We start from the raw sequence: 12,615 nt of genomic DNA on the forward strand, positions 1-12,615 counted from the left end.
ATAAACTAACTAATATTTATAAGCATGTTTCCAACATCTAAGAAATGGCTACCTTTTTAGTTTAATATTGAATGCTTTGATTTTTTTAAAAAACAAAACTTCATCTATACTGGTTGAGGGAGCCCCAAATCATTCTTTATCCTATTTCAATTTTCCCTTTCCCCTACAATTTCATTTTTGAATCCCAAAGAAATAAATTTCAATGACTGATCACTAAAGCCTCAATAATAACAGAGATTATTGGTAACCAATAATAATCAATCAACAAATCAATAAAGCTCTCAATTGAAAGATGAATAGAAAGCAAAACTGACCCCAAAACATAGGAACTCTGAAATGTTTGTCTTTTTGCAGGGCTATGGGGGAAAATATGTTTTTAGATTCACCTTTTTTATATATCATAGTTTTATGCATCATATGTTCTTTTAAATGATCTAATAATTTAGGTTTCCAACAACTGGATTCAAAACTTCCTTATTGGTGGATAAGATCTAGACTTCCCTAACATAGACCATCATACGTTTTATTTTAAGCTAATGCATCAAAGAAAAGGTTTGCATATTTTTAGAAAAATTCTTATATTATTTGATGTAAGATTTTTATTAAATATAGTGACCATTTTACTAGACATTTTCATGAAATCATAAGAATTATGGTTTCAAATATATTAAAATTTTTCCTTAGAAAATTTAAGTATTATTCTATAATGTTCTCCAAATTTCAGATTTTAAAGGAAATGCAAATAATATTCTCCAGAATTCAGATTTTAAAGGAAATGAAAACTGTGAGGCTAAGAGATTAATTGTATATCATTAAACTTTAAAGGACACAGTTTCTTTCATAATGTTGCTGGATGTTATTCAATAATCATAAAATAAGGATCTAAAAAAACAAATATGCAGTGAAAACAAGTTTCATTTTTATTTCATACCAAAGTTTATTATGGATGTCAACTGGCATGTCAATTTACCTTCTGTCAAATGTTTTCTTTCTTTTCTTTCTTTCTCAAGATTAATTATCTATTCAGTCAAAAAAGTAAGTTTCATTCACAAATCCCAAAAATTGATCTTGACTTATTCTATATGCAACAAATTGCAATTAAGATATGTTCATATATAATGCTTTAGGTTTTAAATGATGCTGAATTATTTCAACTTGAATGTAAACCATAAATCCTAGTTAATGGAAAATGAACATTTAATGTCTAACTGAAATAAACTCAGTGAGAAGTCCCTTCAAAATGTTATAAGTGAGTATTTAACAACTCCCTCATGCTTTAGAAATTCTGTCTTTAAAATCTTTATAACTTTATTTGAAAGTTCTTATTTAAAATGTTCTGATACATCATATTCTTCAGTGCACTTTCATATTCTTTTCTTTTATGTCTGTATTAAGGTTGCAAAGTTTATATACAAAATGACTTGAATAAATATTTTCAAATGTTTGAGTTGTTCAAAATTTTTTCTTATGAATAGAGAATCTGAATTTCAAATTCCATTAAAACATCTCCTCACTTTTAAATATTCAATTGCTAGGCAGATAAACTTTTCAAAGCATAACTGCCACCAAGTCATCTTCTTTAAAGACTGAGTCTACCAATGCAGTCCAAGCTAAAAGTCCAGGGGTTACTCACAGGCAGATCCCAAGATTTATACTGTAGGAGCTTTGATCTAATCCATTTCTGACCTGGACAGTATTATTCCTTATTAGGCAACCTAGTGGCCCTTCTTCTTCTGTACATTTACCATATTGATACCAAAATCAGTGAAGACACCTGATATACATAGACTACTGCAGCTCAGAACTCCTAGGCTATTGATATCTGCCAGCATCTTTCTTAGTGATTGATAGCTGGGATTATAGGCATGCTCCATCATGCTAGTCTGCAGCAAAGACAAAAAATGTAGACAAATGGAGGGAGGTCCCCAGTCTCAGGAAGAGACAGCCTAAATAAACTTCAGCCTCCAAAACAAAAATAAGGCTGTTTTGGGGGCCAAAAAGGGGTACAAATTTATATTAACTTTCCACCACAAATAAGAGAGGTTGGCTAGATCCGAAATGTGTTGGTACTTGGAATAGGCCATTTATTTCTCCAACTTGTTAAATGTAGAACATGTGTTTGACCAATGTGTAAAAGCTGTTTTTTGAAGACATAATAGTTGATAAACCTTTTGATTTGATTAAAGAGCAGAAAAATCTAATTAATAAAATAGCAAATGAGCAACAAAACAGCAAAACCAGAAATAATACAAAAGAATAATCAGAACAACACTGAGAACACAAAATAGAGGAATTCTTTTTAAAAAATATAATACCCCAAATATCAGATGGCCAGATAGATATCAGAAAAGAAAATAGACCTAGCTCTAAAGGAGCTATCAAAGAGGAAAACAAAACTGTGGATCTGATGGATTCACAAAAGAATTTGTCAACCTTGAAAAACACAGAACCAAAATAGTTAATAAGAATAAGTCTTTAACCAACACAAGGAAGACATTGCTCTAATTGACCCTACCTAAAGTCGTGTACAAGATACCCAGAGCCAAGCTCTGGGACTCTGGAAACAATGTCTCTGGAAAAAGCACCTCAAAAGGGGATTTTCCAATGAGCTGAAGAACTTGAGGTCTTATATAAACTCTGGAGAAATAAAGGACAATTAATTAGCTTATAATGGAGACAAGGGAAGGAGGATTCCAGCTAGTAGCTGGACTATCTGGGAGATGGCTAGATAATATGGGAGAAACTTCTAAGATAAAAGGGTACTTAAGATTTGATTATATCTACTAATTCTATCTAAGTTGAGATCATTTAGTATTTTAAGGTTTATTGTTCAATCTAAGTCAAGGGTCAGTATGGGACTTCCTTGAAGGCAAGTTTTCAAGGGACAAAGGCAAGTTTGGGGGTTCAATAAAACAAAGTTGTCAAATTCTAGCAAAGTTTTAAAGAACAGTTAGTACCCATACACCACAAATTATTCTTAGAATCCTTTTATAAGATGAAGATAAACCTGATTCTTAAACAAGGAAAAGATAAAATGCAGAAAAAGTCCAGCCAAATATCATTAATGAATATTGAGTCAAACATTTTATTTTTGAAAATTTTTACTTAATTAGTTGATTTAGAATATTTTTCCATGGTTACATGATTCATTTTCTTTCCCTCTCCTCCCCTCCAAGACCTATTTCCATATTATTAATATTTGCATTAGGGTGATCACTTAGTCTACATTCCCAGTCATGTCCCTATGGACCCATGTGATCAAGCAGTTGTTTTTCTTCTGTTTCTACTCCCACAGCTCTTTCTCTGGATGTGGATAGCATTCTTTCTGATAAGCCCCTCAGAATTGTCCTGGATCATTGCACTGCTGCTAGTAGAGAAGTCCATTACATTCGTTTGTGCCACAGTGTATTCATGTCTGTGTATATGGTTCTCTTTCACTCTGCATCAATTCCTGGAGATCTTTCTAGTTCACATGGAATTCCTCCAGTTCATTATTATAGCAGAATAGTATTCCATCACCAACAGATACCACAATTTGTTCAGCCATTCTCCAATCGAAGGGCATCCCTTTATTTTCCAATTTTTTTGCCACTACAAAGAGCACAGCTATAAATATTTTTTGTACAAGTTTTTTTCCTTATTATCTATTTGGGGTATAATCCCAGCAGTGGTATGGCTGGATCAAAAGGCAGACAGTCTTTTAAAGCACTTTGTGACTCAAACATTTTAAACAAAATCCTATCAAAGAAATTACAATGATTCCAAGAAAGGATTCATTATGATCAAGTGGGATTTAGATGCAAAAATGGTTCAAAATTAGGAAAACATGCAACATAATGAATCAATTAAAAAACCAAAATATCCAAAATCACAGGACTATCTCAATAGATGGAGAAAAAGTTTTTCACAAAGTATAACACTTTTATACTAAAAATCCTACAAACTATAGGCAAAGAGAACTTTTAAAAAACATTATACCAGGCCTAGAGACGGGAGGTCCTAGGTTCAAATCTGGCCTCAGACACTTCTCAGCTGTGTGATCCTGGGCAAGTCACTTGACTCCTATTGCCTACCCTTACCATTCTTCTGCCTTGGAGCCAATACTATGTATTGGCTCCAAGACAGAAGGTAAGGGTTTAAAAAATAAAAAAATAAAAAATATTATAAAAAAGCTTCTATCTAAAACCAAAACCCAGTATCCTATGTAATGGGGATACATTAAAACCTTTTCCAATAAAGGAGTGAAGGAATGATGCCCACTCTCTTGATTATCATTTGATATAGATCTGGAAATACTAGCAATAGCTATCAGATAAGAGAAAGGTGTAAATATAGGTAAAGAGGAATTAAAGCTATCTCTGCTGATATCATAGTTGACCTGCTGATATCATAGTTTACCTGGAAATCTCCAGTGAATCAGCAAATATACTAATAGGGACCATTAGAGGTGAAAGAGAAATATACCTCCAAAAGGAGATAAGATTTATTGGGAATGACCTAGATGAGTTGGTGATAGAAAAATCCAACTAGGGACTTTCCCAGGACCAGTAAGCACAACCCCTTGCAATTATAGAAAAAAATAAGTTTATTGAGGTTAGGGAAATGGTAGATAAGGTCCTAAATCTATATAGCTCTAACTCCTCCCACCAATCTACATCCCTTCTTACAGGGTTGCTCTTCTTGTCTTCTCAAGACCTCCTTATTCGCTCCCTAATCTTATCTAGACCCCCAAACTATCTGACTACCTAAATATCACAGATTGTCTTTAAAGTGCTGAGGAGGCAGGACTCACAGATATACTGAGTCCTTACCCAAAGTCAAAGAGTTGACTTCCTAGGTAAACCCAAAGTTCTATGCATTTTTTCCTATCCCTTATCACTTATCCTTATAGAAAAGCTGAAAGCTACAAAATAAATCCTTAAAAACCAATAGCATTTCTACATAACAACAAAACACAAGAAGCAATAATAGCAAGGGAAATCCACTTCAAATAAGCATAAAATGCATGATATATTTGGAGATCAACATTCCAAAGCACACAAAAGACTTGAATAGATTCAATTTACAAAGTACTCCTTAAAGAATTAAAGAACAACCGACATAGCTGAAGGTTGATTCAGTGTTCATGGCTAGGTCATGCCAATATAATAAAAATGACTGCCATCAAAATTAATGTATAGTTTTAATGCTATACCAGTCAAATTACCAAGAAGATATTCCACAGAACTTGATAAAAGTAAATAACAAAAATTATTTGGAAAAACAAAAGATTTAAAATATTAAAGGAAATGATTAAAAGAAATATAGACAAAGGATATAGCACTTTCAGACCTATAATGTAAAGCAGTGGCCATCAAAGCCACTTGGTATTGGTTAAAAAATAGAGATAGATCAATGGAAATCATGAGAATGGGGACTCTGAGAAAACATGTTACCCAAAGGAAAACTCCATATTTGATAAAAACTGCTGGAAAAACTATGAAGTAGTCTGGCAAATATTAGGTTTAGATGAAAAGCTTAACTCACACTCCACAATACATCCTAAATGGATATATGACCTCAATATTAAAAATCATACCATAAAAATGTTAGAAGAGAAAGAGATCATAATTACAAAAGAGAAAATAATTTTAATTACTTGAATTTCAGTTACTGCATCTTGAGTAAAAAGGAAAGAGGTAAGATGGGGAAAAAATCTTCATATCAGGTTTCTCTGACAATAGTTGATCATCCAAGATATATAAACAATTAATAAAAACATAAGACTAATAGTTATTCCCTAATAAATAAGTGGCTAAAGAATATGAACAATTGTTTAAAGAACTGAAAAGTATTGAAGCTACATGAAAAATTGCTGCAAAACACGAAGAGAAATACAAATCAAAATACCTCTGAGGTTTCACTTTATACCCTGCATGTTTGTAAAAATGACAAAAAATAGAAAGTCTATGTTAGAAGGACTGTGAGAATGTAGGCATACTGATACATTATTGGTGGAGCTGTGAAATTGTATGACCATTTTGGGAAGCAATTTGATTATGGAAATAAAGTGTCTAAAATGTTTAAATTCTTTGAATCAAAAACTCTATTATATCTCAAGGAAGAAAAAAGTCCTCAAATGCTTCAAAATATTTATAGCAGCACTTTAAAAAAATGATAGCTAAGAATTGGAAACAAAGTAAATATCCATACTGGAGAGTGGTTCAACAAATTATGATACATGAATATAATTGAATACTACTGTGCTATAAGAAATGGTGCAAATGATGAAATAGAGATGCATGGAAAGATCTTTATAAACTGATGCAGAGTTAAGTAATCAAAACTAAGAAAATAATATACACTAACTACAGTATAAATAGAAAGAATAACAGAACAAAAAAAGGTTGTTTTGTTGTGTTTTTTTTTTCTGCCAGCATTGCTATGTTTTAATTAAATGCATAAATGCATCTGTGTGTTGTATCTGTGCCCAAAGCAAGATTTATCCATCATGTATTTTTTGGAGAGGTTGATGATAACATGTTTTTTTCCTGAAGATTGCTATATGAAACAAAATCTCAATATTGTAACCTCTGGAGGAAAGGACTGCAATGAGAATAACTTGGAACAGAAAATAACAAATATTATTCAAATAAGAAAAATCTTGAAAACTAGAAGAGACAAAACAGAAATCAATGACTCTATGTAAATAGGAAATATTAAAACAAAATCAAGACTAAAAAAATAGAGGATAACAGATATTAAAAATTATAAAACAAGTCAGGGGCAGATAATTTAAGAATCATTTAACTCTTTGAAAACGATCATCAAAAATAAAAAGATTTGCATATTTCAAAAAATCATAAATGAAAATCACCCAGATTTGCTAGAACCAGAAGCCAAAGTGAACACAGAAAGAATTCACTGAAAGAATCATGTAAAGGAAAATCCTAGGCATATCAGTCAAAATGCAACAGTTTAATGTCAAAATAAAAAAACCTGATATCTAGAAAAAAGCAATTAATGTACCAAAGGACCACAGACCCAGCAGCTTCTATTGTAAACAAAAGTAGATACTGGAATGCAATGTGACAAAAGGCAAAAGTTAGTCTTACAACCAAGAACAATTTACCCTGAAAAACAATATGATTCTAAGGGGGGAAAAGATGGACCTTCAGATAACTTTTAAATATTTCTAATAAAAAGACCAGAGCTAAGTAGGAACTTTGAAATAAGGGTCAAGAGATATGTGATAAGAGTGTATAATCATATAAAGATAAAAAAAATCATATAAAGAAGTGGAAAAAGTGGATATTGGATGAACCTCACTTATCAGAAATGAATGAAATTTGAATATGGACATACACAGAGAGTCTGCTGTAGAAATATATTTGGAATGGAGGTAGGGGAAGTGGTTAAGAGGGAAAAAAAATGCCAGACAGGGAATAGCCACAAATAAAATAAATTTCCTGGACCTGAAGGGAAGAATACAAGGAGAAAGCAAAATAAAGAACTATAACACAACAGGGGTCCTTCAGATTGCATCTTAGGCCACTGAGCAAACTGCGAACAAATTGTGGTTTATGAATATGATGGAATATTACACCAAAAGAAAAGTATATAATTTCAGAGAATTTGGGTACTATGAACCGATGCAGAATTAAGTAAACTGCACAAAGAAAACAAATGCTCAGAGTAAAGAAAAACAACTTTGCTGGAAGCCATCGAGGCTGTAAGGTTAGCACGGCTATTCACAAGCTCTGACAATGCAGCATGGCAGGTTGTCAGGAGGATGGAAATTCCACACTCAGTTTACCCTATGTGACTCCTTTTACAGTGACATTCACTTGTATTGAAATTATTGCAATCAATATCTTTATCTGGCTCCAAGGAGACATAGAAAAACAATACAGGTTCATGGCAAGAACAATCACAGCCATAGACTACCCACTATCCAAAAATAACCCCTGTACAACCCCCTAGAGTATAGAAATTTCCCTTAGAATCAGCCTAGCAAAAAACCAGCAGTTAGTGAGTTAATGCAAGTTTCTAAAGTTCCCAGCAAGAAAATACCTGGCCTAAGTTTGTTCCCAAACTCCTACAGACCATAGAAACAGTGAAACACAAGGAAATTAAGGTAATGACAAATTAGCACAGAATCACCCTACCAGAACTGTATTCTTTGTGATCCTATAACAGAAAAAACACCATGGGAACAAAACATTGGACCAGACTGATATTGTATCTTATTGGATGTAATCAACTACCATAACTATCTCCTTGATTGATGATGGGAATGAATAGTATAACATAACTATGTACATAATATAATTAGTTAAAATATAATTAAATATTACGCTTAGCTAGGAACTGATGTACTTGTACCTTACGCATGGCTGAAAAGAATAAGTTCAAACTAAGCCACCCTGTAATGAATAATTTTTGACAAGCTTGCTTCTTTGTTTAACCACAGTAAGATATTTGGTAAATGTCAATCTTGTGATGTTTCAAAAGTTAATATGTGATTTTGAATATATGGGAAGAAAAAAAACCTGTATGAGATCATAAAGAAAAGAGGGTATAAAAATTAAAATCAGCAGATGGCACGAGAGAGAGAGAAGGAACAGCCTCTGTAATTTGACTTGTACTCTGGCTCATTTTCATTTCATTCTTCGTCACGTCTACCTCCAGAGACCCAACCAAGCGAAGAGCAGGCTCTTCACACAACTTAAGGGAAAAAAGTGACTTTAAATGCAGTGACCAGCTATGGTTTTAGAGAGCTTATGCTAGAGTATGATATTCAACTCCTGAGAGAGAAATAATGGACACAAGGTGAGGAAACATACATTTATAGACATGCCCATGGCAGAGTCTTGTTTTGCTTGATTATGCTTGTTACAAGATATTTTTTTCCTTTTCCTTGCTTTTTAATGGGGCTGAGGTAGAAAGGGTTAGCAATTAATGATATAAAAAAAAATCACCTGAAACATCTTTAAGAATGCTCATATGGGAACAGTTCAGAAGGAAGAAGATTGGCAGGACAGTTCTGAAAGTTATATACAGGGCTTACATACTTTAAAATAAGTGAGTGTTATGAAATGGAGATTCAGTTTTCTAGACAAATCTTATGTTTTTCTTTGTATATGGAAATGTTTTTTTTGGCATTTTAAGTTGAGAATAAAATGTAAATTAATAGATTTAAAAAGAAATTTATTGAATATTTCATGGTTGGGAGTGGGTATTAAAAATCTCCAGATTGACTAAATGATATACTCATTCTGAGATTGACTTATAAGGAATCGCCAATAGGGAGAGATGAGAGAAACTTGGGTCAAGTGGTATATCCCTGCTTTAGGACATAAGCTATAGGAGACCAATTTCTAGGAAATACAAATATAAATATAAAAACAAAATTTAAGATCATAGAATATTAATGACAACTTAAAGAATCTGCATGAGATTTTGACCTTTCAAACTGATAATGGAGGCCAATAATGCAATATTTGTCTTCTGCAGGCTGGAATTTTAAAGTCTATTTTAACTATTTGTAGCAAACATAATTTCACAGGTTGTGATAACTCGAGTTTTCACTGTAGTTTACTTTTTCATTGACAAACTTAACTCAGTAGTGAGCTATCAAATACCAAATAACTCTACTAAGTAATTTTTAGCCCTGTAGTTTCTTTTTATTCTGATCATCTGCTCTCACTACATTAGTATCTTGTACAATGATTAATGAAGATATTAAATGGATGGCTTGGAAGTTATTTTTAGTGTACTTGCAGTATTTCATGGAATGAACCTTGACATCAAGTGAATTATCTAGGGTGTGCAGAGATCAGAAGCAGAGCAAGAATCTGGATCTTCCTGACTCCAAGGCTAACTCTTGAGAAAAAATTAAGCACAATACAGCACTGAGCCAGGGCTCAGTCCAAAACCCATGTGCCTCTAACCTGATTCAGGTGAGGTAAGGGGAGCAACTGAGTTGTTTATTTATTTTTCTGTCATTTATCAGTCTCCTCAAGCCTGTCCCAAAGTCTTAAGCCAACAAAAGGTCCCTTTCTCAACTAGGGGTGTTAACTGGGTGTTTTTGTCTTGAGAATTGGGGAGGGGGAGAGGTAAGCTGAATGCTCATTCTGAGATAGCACACTCAATTCTATCTCCGAGAGTTCACTCCTTATCCATGATGTCTCATATATTTTTTTAAATTAATGTCATATATAACACATGAATCATTTTATGCAAATGTATTCACATAACTACGGGTTTCAAGGGAACTGTGACTTTGCTAATGCCTCTCAATACATTAATTTAAAAAAGATGCAAAAGCATGTGAAATTAATTTAATACATGTTTTAAAAGTCCTACCAGTATAAAGAGTTAAAAGAATTAAAAGAGATATCAGTATAAATACATTTCACAATTCGACTCTAAGTTTATCTTTCTGCCAGAGTTTTCTACATTTGATAAATACTAACAATATGAAGGAATACTTAATAAAACTTATTAAAAATGCAAGTAAAAAAGTATTAAGAGTTTCAGCCTTCATAGCATAAAACACAAAAGATACTTGTCACTCATGGAACTGATGATAGCTATTAAAAGACAGACTAAGCGATTTCTTTTTACTTGTTAAATTTGGAAAAACTATTTGGGGGGATGGGTATTGTTGGGTTTGGAAACAATAAACAGTACTTCTCCATACACAAGTTTTGGCTATCTTTGCTAAAAAATAACAACAAAGCAAAACTTTATTTCATAAACAGAAAGGATGGCTTTTTCTCAAAACAAGATTTCCTAGAAAAGGAATAAATGTTCCAAAAAGCAGAGTATTCATGTATGGTTACTGGAACCCATTGCAAAGTGCTTTGATATTATGTTCCAAATTAGAACTTTTACAACTACCCTCATACAGGCCCACCCAAACAGGCAGGTCTATTATTTTGTTAAATGTATTAGAGAACAGACTGGACATAGAAATATGACTGAAATCCAAATCCATTACAGGTCTGTACAAATTTGGTGTTAGATAATTCTAATTGTAAATGATACTTGTGGATTCAAGAAAAGACTGTAAATAACTTTCTTCCTGGCCAGTGCTATTCATGCTTTTAAATTTAGGCACATTAACTAAAGGGAGTGGTAATGCTATAGAGTCTCTCTCTCTCTATATATATATATATATTTGGTCTAGCATAGACCAAAACATATGGGAGTGGCCACTTTAGATTTAATTGAATAGCATCTTTGCTAAACAATATCATATTTTGGAGAACAGTAGATGCTCCTTAACCTCAAATCTCTGGCATTCCAAACCTCAAACTAATGGTTCCTCTTAACACTTAAAAATTATCCATAAAAAAAATGACCTTTTGGAGGTTAGGGAAGGGTGTGGGGGGTGATGATTTGTGAGTGGTGACTGATGAGAGGAAGGGACAAGATAAACACAAGATACTAAATACCTTTCATGTTAATCCTCCACCATTCTGATAGTCTTTCTAATCTCATGTTTTTGTATTTCAGTTTATGTAACATATCTACGAATGTAGCACATTAGACTTTCCATTTTCTGGAACATTTCTACAGACCCTAAGTTTTTAGTTAAGTCCTTAAGTTCACAATGAAAGGTAGAAATAATTTTTGGAGCTCATGAATTTCCTGCTAACCAGATAGCTTTTCCTGCCATTATTGCAGTGTAAACTCTTAGTAAATACGGAACTGATCAAGTTTGTTATTCAGTTAACCAAGAACTTTTAATTTCTCCCAGCTGAGGAGAAAAAACATCCACAAGCATTTTTCTGGGGGCAGGGGTTTCCTATTAAATAAAACTTTATTTTCAATAATAATACCTTTCTTAGTGAGTCATCATCTCAGGAGTCCATCCTTCATCATATTGAAAGTGGAAGTAATTATTCAACTTTTTCCCTAAAATTTACTTCCTATATTTTTTTCAGTAAATGATTTTCTAAGAAGATGTGACTCTATAGTTATATACATTGAATTTTTGTTTTAAAATTTGTTTTACTATAGACCAGTTTGAAAATTTCTGAGTTCATATCTGGCCTCAGACACTTACTAGCTATATGAACTTGTGCATTTTTTTGTTTGTTTGCAAATGTTTATCTAAAGTATTTGTAGTTCAACTCTGAACCAAAGAAAATGAAAATATGAATTGTATTTTTAACTTCCTCAAAGTATAAGATTTAATTTTTAAGACTTTAATTACATGGATTATAACAACTTCATTGTTTCTAGTTTTAATGAGGATTAACTTTTAATTTATTTTCATTTATTTCATTTTAAATACATTTATTAACCATTATTTTGTAGTGCTAATATTTAATATTATCAATAAATTTTAGCAATATTAATAAATTAATTTTAGTTTTGACTTTTTTTAAATGTTAATTTTCCAATTTATGTATATGTGTGTGCGTGTAAATATATCCTCATACTTGCTTTCAAAATACAACTGCACGGATGAAAGAAACACTGATCATGATAAATAAAACCAGTATAATCTAAGATAAAAAGTACAATGTAAAAATATCTTTAAATATTAAAACAACAAAATTTTAACAATCAAAGACTTTTCAAGAACATGATATTTAATTTTCTTACAGGCATCATTACAGT

The sequence above is a fragment of the Gracilinanus agilis genome, chromosome 1 (assembly GCF_016433145.1).
Source record: "Gracilinanus agilis isolate LMUSP501 chromosome 1, AgileGrace, whole genome shotgun sequence".
In the NCBI taxonomy this organism is placed as follows: Eukaryota; Metazoa; Chordata; class Mammalia; order Didelphimorphia; family Didelphidae; genus Gracilinanus; species Gracilinanus agilis.